At 35.6% G+C, this 10295-nt stretch overlaps 1 non-coding gene across 1 annotated transcript; it reads right to left on the bottom strand.

Moving 5' to 3' along the window:
• Positions 1–1700: 1700 nt before the first annotated feature.
• On the bottom strand, positions 1701–1874 carry LOC122807355. The gene has a single exon (XR_006365661.1).
• Positions 1875–10295: the final 8421 nt, after the last annotated feature.

Below are 10295 nucleotides of genomic sequence, written 5' to 3'. Positions count from 1 at the left end.
ACTTAACTGCTCAACAAAGGAACAGCATAAGTCCAACGCTTATCCTCTAAAACCTCAGAGAAGCATACTCTTTAGTGGCAGGAAAGTTCTGAAGGGTGTGATACCCAAGCCTGTCCTTTCAGTCAGTTCAGCTTGAGCTGACTAATGATTTGCACATGTGAAGGTACCCTGATGCAGTGAAAGCTGTTATATCTATGCAGGATATAACCCATATAGCTTAGGCTACTGCAGTAGCTATCAGCATGAAGAACATCTGTGTAATATGACATACACACCTGTCCACATTCACATCGAACACATATGATTGTCCAAACAGAAGCATGACCACAGTTTGTAAACTTGCCTTGGACAGAGCTGGGGCAGCAAACCAACCAGCTGCTTTCCACTGGTTGGAGAACTTCTTTGTACAGTCCAGGAGGCCAAGGGACACAGGTCTGGTCTTAAGAAAGATGACCTGGCCTCGGGCTTTCCATAGTGTAATAGGACAACATATCCTATACGATTTGGTCATGTTTGGGTTCATTAACATACACAACCTGTGACTTGAAATTCCTGTCCTACAAGGTTAGTGCTGTCCTTCCTGGAGGAGCTGAGCTACAGTTTTCACTAGATTTCACAGCCTGTCTTTGGAGATGGATTTCTATCATTTTTAATGCAAGCCGGAAATAAAGCTGGTTTAGCCATGGAAAACTATAGATTATTTCCAAAGTACCTTTTGTGGGTGAAGTTCTGTAAGTCAAAAGTCTCCCAGAAGCTAAAGCACTTTCCACAGGAAATTAAAGCTTTTATGTTATCAGTAGGTACATGTGGTGGAGTTACAACAGGAAGCTTGGTTGATTCACATATTCATGCCCACATTACCACCGAGAAGCTTGTGGCTCAAAACAATATTACAGTTGCACTACAAACTGTTGATGAATGGAATATTCACACAAAAGTTACTACAAAAGCTAATAAAATATAATACCTTTGACCAACTTGTTTTAGATTTGATAGGGCATGACATTTCCACATATTGAAGCTTGTAAAATATTCTGGCACGACGACACAAATCGTTGCTCTAGGTGCACAAAAGCTCATGAATTACAAGCAAGTGACTGAATAAAACAAAAACATTTTTGTATTGGAGCAAGCTCCTACACCCCTAGAAGAAGAAAAAAATCACATTTTTAACAGAATATAACTAATCTTGAAATAAAATGATGCAACACATGATTCATGCATATTAATTCATGCATCTGCAAGTCACTTGTACCTTTGTTAGAAAAGGTCTGCTGCTGCCAGTACACCTGTGTCTGTAGTTTTATAACAAGTATCCTTTACTATGAAGCATTATAGCCACAGAGAAAGGAAAAGAAAATGCCTACGAACAAATGGTATAAAGAAAAGAATACATTAAGATAGTTTTAATTAAGTAGTTGGGAAGGAAGCCAATGCCAAATGCTGCCAGAGTGTATTCGTTAATTGGTCGTTAACTGCATCTATGGTACTTTCTGCTTACACAGTATTCACAGCCTACCTTAAAATGGTTTAATGAGAACCAAACTGCATTTTTTCTTATTATCTTATACTTTGTAACAAAGCATCTAAAAGGACTTTCAAAAGTCAACTCCAGCAAGAGTTGTAAATCAATAGAATTGATTGAGAATCTGAAACAAGTATTAACGTTGTAACAAAAATAAAGTCAATGATATTCCATGATGTGTACACAGCGTCATACATGAACAACAGGTAGCTGCTGGTATGTTCACACCTGCAACTGCATGAGGAAATCAAAGATCCACTCAAGTGTGACTTTTGGTCAGAGTTGAGCAGTCAGGTACCAGACTAAACCCATCAGGGTCTAAAACACTAGTTGCTGTCTCTCAGACCACCTTAGCATTTCTTGCATGGTTGCTAGTTATAGGCTTTAATTTCCCATCAATGGAAGCCTTTAAACCACATTGTCCTACTAATACATGGGAATGGGGAATAGAGGTAGGTACCAACACAAACCCAATTTGGCCAAAGCTCAGACTGTAGAGAAACAATCTATGCACCTAAGATAATACATCTTAGGCCACAGGTGCACCCCCACCCTCCAAACTTGAATAGTACTATTGCTGAGTTTAAGTGCAATTCCTGGGAAAATAACCCTTCACTGCAATCAAGATTTTTCTTCATATTAGAGGAAATGTATGTCTTAACTTTCAACATAAAGACTTAGTGTTATTGCCTTCACATACTGAAGTTTTTTGTTGTTTAAAGCATGCACACTTGCAGAGGCCTGTCTAGCTAGCCCAGTTTTCCTAACTCCAATCCTGTAAGACCCCATTTCAGACATTAGTTGATGACACGCTACTGGATCCTGTAATTATATACCAACAGAGTCCTCATCCTCAGAGTTACAAGCCAAAATTTGTATTTTGTATCTATGACTTTTACATCCAACTATGCCTTTTTCCCCAGTTTCATCTGTGACCAGTCCGCCTTCTATAAGAAACACAGGCAGCACCACCGCCACCTTCAAACAAATGCTGAAAAATCATCTCAACTCTTCCTGGCTATGTTCCTGCTCTATAACCTAACCTCTTCACTCTCCTTATATGATTACTAAACTCCTATGTCTTTTGCTACTAGTGACTGATGATATTTTCTCCATATTTATTTTTATCTTCACTTGTTGATTCTGGTACAATAATACTGATCTCCGTTTATACCAATCTGATTGAATTCATTGAATTCTGCTTTAATGTATATTTTCTGTATATATTGCTGTAATCAAACAAACTAGATTCCTGATTTTATGTATATATTCTGTATATGTTACTATATTTACTATCTGTAACACTGTTTCAGTTTCTGTACTAATTAATGTTTATATTTTTTCTGTATCTCGTTGGAGCTTTTCTCCCCGGGCCTCCACTGAAAATGGGCTCTTTTAGGCCCAGTGGACTTATCCCGGTAAACAAATGCAATAAATAAATAAATAAATATTAGACTATTTTTGTATGGCAATAGCTATATACTTCCAAACTAAACTGCACTACCCCAGAATTAAGTAACACCAGAAATAATTAACTTGTGCTAGTTTTAGTTTCCCCCTTGAACTGTACTGCCAGTTACTTAACTGCAGTTCATCTATTCTCTTGGTAGTCTCTCCATATCACTTACCTGCAGCTTAAGTTAATTGATTGATTATTTTTATTTGAATTGCCCATCCTCCTGAATCTGGCTGAGAGACCTGTCAATCACTCCCACAGGACTCCTCCTGCAATTAGTCCCTACTCTCCTCCACCACTAGGAATGCATAGGACAGAAGTTATATAAGGGCCTGATAACGGCGCCATCTTTAAAACACACTAATACTTTTCTGCAGTCATCTTCCCTCTCTGTGAAGTGTGCTCGCTGTAAGTTAAGTGTTCTTTTTCTGTTTTTTGCAACAACTGACGCCACTGTACTCTGGAATAAAGTTACAGCCATTTTGATTGAACTATAAATCTAATAGTCTCATTAACTATACTTCTACATTAAAAGACGAACAAAAAAAAAAACTAATTAAATTTACAAGAGAATTTGGTAGGGAACTTGTGATACACTTACACCCATTAATTTCTCATTCTCACTGTTCTGACCAGACCCTGCATGCAGATTGGCTCTGCACTCTCGCAGTCTGGTTGGCCCCACTCCATTCATCTATGGCTCACTTCGCTCCCCTACCCTAGCTCAATTCCCACCCACCCCCACTACTCCTACTTTTATTCTAACCCCTCATCTCCTGACCTTAACCCAATCAGTAACCTCTACTCCTTAAAACAATCCACACCGACTATCTAGCTCCTTGCCTTAAACAATCACAAAACAGCAACTAGCCATGCTTTCACATCTACCTCAACCTATAAACCATACCAACACTTACACCAAACTACTACTCACACAAGAAACACAAATCACCTTAGGATTTCTCCTCCTAACCCTCACATACCTAACAAACATCACTTGTATACACACAAACACTCCACTGGAAAACATTTTATTCCATACAGACATAGTTCCATAAAGACAAACTCACATATACACTTGCCTATCAGTCCCACACTATTTAGAGACAGCTCTATACTACACATACATAAATTCCACATAACTACATTTTACACTACTAAAATATCATTTAGATCCAACTCAGAAATAGCAAATACAAAAAAAAATAATATTATTTGCTGTTATATTCCCCCAGAAAACAACTATCCTACTATTGAGGAAATATTACAGTGGACCTCAAAGAATCTGCAACAAGAAACTATCTTACTAGGTGATCTATTGAATGTAAAAATGTGCAATACTGAAAATACTTCAGATATTTTGTAAATGCTTTATGGTCTGATAACTGTCATATTTCTAACTCACTAATCCTATTCAATATTCTTATACCTAATGCAATACCTAAATCTCAGATTAATTTACTATGGCCAGTTCTTGCAATTGCCACTGTTTGAGTCTTTTCTTACCATTTGTTATAGAACTCATAACATTACTCATAAAAAAATAGCATGGCAAAAATTGGAAAACCTTTTGAACAAATACTGATAATGTGTCATGGATAAAATGATTGTTTATCATGGATGAATGTAAATATTGTAAATAGTTTTGTTATTGTTTTATTGTATTTGTTATATGTACATTTGCGTATGTTTCTAATGAAAACAAAATAAAAATGTTTTTGAAAAAAAATAAATAAAAGCACATTTACAGACTCTAGAAAAAAAAAACAACAAAAAAGAGAAGGTAGAGTTCCTTGATGTTACACTTCAAAGAGGAGTAGACAGTATATGCAACATATAGATATTCAGGAAGAATTGATGGAAAAATCATCTCTTACATAGAACTAGCATGCACCCAGGACATATATTCCCCCATGTTATCAGTGGACAGTTTCTTAGAACATCCAGGTTATGCACTAATGAGACAAGCTACAATGAAGAAACTGAACAGCTAGTACAGCACCTACATAAGAGAGGCTATAAGGTTGGAGTTCAAAATGGCCGCTGTTCTGTGAGCACTGCTATCACCTAGGTCTCGATATACCCTGGATTAAAACAAACCCAGAAGGCAATGCAGAATTAATAATACAGAAATAACTGTAGATATTTACTGCTAATATCATCCAGCAAACAAAAGAGGAAGAAAAAGTAACAGATTCAGCTCAGAAACAGCAGGATTAACTAAGATTTCTGAATAACAGCTTAAGCAATGTGCTACTAAGGCCCTGCATCTGACTGCAAGATTGGTAAAACACTATACAGCAAGATGTCAAAAGAGGAAAATAATATGGAAACAACAACAACTAAGACCAAATTCTCAGTACTAGCCTCACCTGAGAAAGACACAACTTCAAAAAGACAAAAGATAACTAAACAAACTGACAACTCTAAAAATACAAATAAATCCAAGACAGACCAGCCAGCTAATCTGGAAGATATAACATCTGCCTTATTACCTATCCAGCAAGCATTAAAGGACTTATCATTACAATTTAAAACCTTTGGTGACTCATTCAGCCAAATAATATCCAGAATGGAAAAATCTGAGTCCAAAATAATAGAAAATGAAATACAAATAGACTCTTTCTCAAAAAACGGATGCCCATGACAAAGAAATACAAAACTTAAAAGCAAAATTAACAGACCTGGAAGCAAGATCTCGAAGGAACAATATCATCATCAGAGGAATACTTGAAACTGTACTTCATAACAATCTAATACCAACAATCAAGCAAATAATAAATTCCCTCCTAGAGGAATCTGAAGAAATGCAGCAAATAACAATAGAGAGAGCCCACAGAGCCCTGAGGGAAATGCAAACATCACTGAAACCAAGACCTGTCTATATTAAAATATTAAACTACCAAGATGTAAATAAAATCTTTCTGGCAGCAAAGAAAAAAGGCACACTCACCTGGAATAATAATAAAATCTCCTTTGCTCAAGACCTCTCAATACAAATAAGACAAGCAAGACAACTACGATCTCCATACTGCAGGTTCCTAATAGAAAAAAAAATCAAATTACAGATGAAATATCCAAATCAGTTAATCTTTTACATCAAAGAGGTTAAATACATGGCTGCTAACCCCAAAGAGGCAAAAGAGACATTCCTGGCTGTTTTCAAGCAAATTCCACCTTCAGAAGTGAAATAAATCCACAAAAAAAAAGATAAAGGTCCCTTGGATGAAAAAACAACCCCATTCACGAGCACTCTAGCTGGGATCCAACTCTGAAATCTTCCCCTTGCTGTCTAGGCCCTTGGGTCATTGATGTGAGCCATGAGGAACACAGGAAAGGGAAGTACAGCCTGGGTGGGAACCAAAAATGAACTGCTGTTTCCGATGCACGAATATAGGAAGGAAGTTCCCATCTCGGATATTGGCTTGCAAATTCAGTCCCCCTAGGCTTTTGATGGCTTCATTAAGAACAGTCAGACAAAATGGATTTCAGCAAGCTCCAAAGTATTTTACTGCCTGAAAAATGAAAATTGATCTGCACCAGCTAAAAGAAGAAAGCTGCACCATAGATGTCAACCAGCCTGCAAGCAAAACCTTGAAGAAATAAGGTACTGTTGAACTGAATCATTCACTAAAACAGTACACCCAGTACTGTGTAGGTGAATGAAACTCCATCCTTAAATAATAGGCAATAAATAAACTGTCAGAATTATGCTAGCTCGTAGATTAATATTGGGAAAAAAAGGGAAAAAATTGTTAAATGTTTTATGTAAATACTAGAACTGTGTTAAAAGATCCTGGAGAGAAGTAATCTCAGGAAATTAGTAAAATAACTTAACAATCCTTGGATAATGTAAATATAGCCTTAATATGTCAACTATAGCAGAAGGACTGTTTGGCTAAGCTGTTTTTCTTTTTTTTTTTTGTCTCACTTCTGTTAAATAGGTGCCAAGTATATATTTTATAACCCACACAGATTGATGTGGAAAAACATCACTATAGGCACCAAAGAAGGCCGAAACCTGAATAAGTAAAGGGGAGGAAAAAGAAGTCAAATGAGAGAAAAATGTAAAAATGACAAGATTGATTGTTTAACAATATTACTATGGTACACATATTGCTATAATTTACTGAGGAATGTATATTAATATGCTGTTTTAAAAATACTATTAGAAAGAATTAGTCACAAGACAAAAGCAATACATGCTGTACCTTAAATGCAATACCATCACTGTATAAATAATATGTTGGAAGAGGCTAGGGATATTAAATAGCAGTGTTTGTTGAGGAACTAGTTTGTTCAGCTTTGTCCACATTGTTTATAGTAACACAGGGGGGATACTATGGAGTAAATCTATATCTAAAAAGAAAACACATTCCAAGATTAGACGTAAAGGTAAACCATATAATGAACCTTCATCCTCCCCCCCTGATTATTCCTGGTCCAGGGATATAGTGGTTAGGCACAGTGTAGGGATGGGGATAAATAGATGCTTTCTTAAACCATCACACAGTAACACATACAAAACTAACAAAACAAAACTAATATACATGGCATATCTAAGGAATACACCTAATAAATAAATGTGGGAAATAGAATCATGGAATGTTAAAGGGCTCCAAAACAGGAAGAAAAGAAAACTATTCTTACACCTTACATTAAAAACCACAGCCAACCTCATACTAATACAAGAAACGCACTTGACTGCAGATCAATGGGCAGAAATTAGCAGAAAGAAATGGATAAGTCAAATCATAGCTTCAGAGGGGAAAACAAACAGTGCTGGGGCTGCCATAATAATTAAAAAACAATTTAAGGAAAAAATACTTAAAACCAAAGCTGACAAGGAGGGAAGATGGTGCTATGTAACATTTAATAGTCCTACAATACCAAAACCTATAATGGTACTTAATGTTTACGCACCCTGTAATAGCCAACAACACTTTTTATGTCATTATACCCAACCTTAAACTAATTTAAAGATCACTACCTAGTGATTGGAGGTGACTGGAATACATATCAAAACCCAAAATATGATAAATCTAATCTGACCAAATCACATAATAAACAAGCCACATTAGCCCTTAATGAACTCAAACAAGATTTCAAACTACATGACCCTTTTAAACATGGGAACAGTGCAGATAAAACAGGAAACTTCACATTCTATTCGCAATGCCACAAAATGTGGTCAAGGATAGACGTCTTCTTAATCTCTGACATATTCATTAACATGGACCCAACAATAACTATACATACCAGGTTCTTTTCAGATCACTCCAAAATCACACTGAACATTAACTGGGACAAAAAGATATATTTAGAGAATAGGGGTCATAATTGGTCATTAAACCCTAATTTACTTCCCAAAATGGATGTAATAAAAGAAACAGAAGCAATACTAAAAATAGCTCTTACAAATATCATTAACTCCCAAGTACCAACTGACATAGAATGGGGTGCAACTAAAGCACAAATCAGAGGATTGTTTATCAAAAAAGCAGCATACTATAAAAAAATACACCTGAAAGAGGAGCATATACTGAAAGGGAAAATAGAGCATCTTGAAAAAGAACTAATAAATAACCCTAAGAACCAAACAGAAGCAGAACTTTGAAAACTGCAAAGGGATCTATATATGTTAGAAACCAGGAACATATCTTTCTATGAAGCCAGAATGTTAGCCACTTACGCAGAAGAAGCTCAAATACCATCTAGAGCTCTGGCCAGAATTATCTGCCAACACAAAAATGCCTCCAATATATCAGAAATAAACTACAGAGACAAAAACTACACAAAAAATGAAGACATTATTAAAATATTTGAACAAATATACTCTCAAATATATGGAGCACACATACTACAAACCTCAAAGGAAGACAGAACTCTTTTTCTCAAAAACTGAAATTCCCTAAACTCAATTTAGACCAACAAAAAAAAACTAACTGAGCCGATATCCATCAGTGAAATTATTACAACAATCAAACACTTAAAAGTGCATAAGGCTCCGGGTCCGGATGGACTCACATCAGAATTTTACAAAGCATTTTCCCCCTTGATAGCCAAACTACTATACTATACACTGAATTACATAATAAACTATAAAATAAATGATATCCACTTTAATGCCTCAAAAACTATATTTATATTAAAAGAACACACAGACCCCAAAAACCCCGACAGCTACAGACCCATCTCCCTCTTAAATATAGATACTAAAATATTTACCTCTATACTTGCAAACAGAATGAAAAATCTGATAGAAAAAATCCTCTCCCCAGAACAATCTGGTTTTACACCACATAGACAGATTAGTGACAATACATTAACATTAGATGTACTAATATCCTACGCTAACCGATACAATATCAACATCTACACAATAGTAGTGGATGTCCACAAGGCATTTGATAGGGTTAATCTAGAATTCTTACTCCAAACACTACCCTACTTTAATATACTCAATAACTTCATTCAGATCATCCAAACTCTCTATAGCAACCCATACACATCTCTGTATATAAATAAAACATGGTCAAATAGGATCCTAATAAAAAATGGAACAAGACAAGGATGCCCACTATCACCCTTCCTGTTTAACCTATACCTAGAACCACTCTTTCTATACATTAAACAAAATACATATCACAATCCTCCATCAATACACAACTTCAAAATATACCTCACTGCATTTGCAGATGATCTGAACATATACTGCACTACACCAAATTCAGATATAAACAAAATAATAGCTGCAATTGAACATTTCTCGACTATGTCTAACTACAAACTAAACCTTAATAAAACTAATATTTCCCCCTAAAAACACCCAAACTCATCTCACTAATACCATTGTTAAACACAATAAAAATTAAAGAAGAAACTAAATATTTGGGAATCACCTTTTCCCAGAGTAACAAAGACTTCTACAAACACAATGTAAACCTTAAATGGCAAAATATAATGCAAGACTGCAAAAGATGGAACAACCTAAAACTACCATTCTTGGCCAAAGTATCAATAATCAAAATGAACATTTTACCTAGATTAATGTATATATTCATGACATCACAGGCAACAATACATAATAAATTCTTCAAACAAATTCATACCTTCCTAGCAAAATTTATATGGGAACCCAACAAAAACAGAATCTCCTATCCAAAATTAACACTCCCCAAAAGCAAAGGAGGACTAAATCTACCAGATTTTAAAATGTACTACTCGATCATTAACACTAACAGAATATTGAGAATTGCTGAACATAACCCGTCAATGGAAAATTGGTCTCCTCTCTGGGTGACAATATATTAT

This window comes from Protopterus annectens, chromosome 7.part0, assembly GCF_019279795.1.
Source record: "Protopterus annectens isolate FY-2018-M chromosome 7.part0, PAN1.0, whole genome shotgun sequence".
In the NCBI taxonomy this organism is placed as follows: domain Eukaryota; kingdom Metazoa; phylum Chordata; order Ceratodontiformes; family Protopteridae; genus Protopterus; species Protopterus annectens.
The sequence above is the reverse complement of the archived record's forward strand: the minus strand, read 5'-3'. Positions and strand labels throughout refer to the sequence as shown.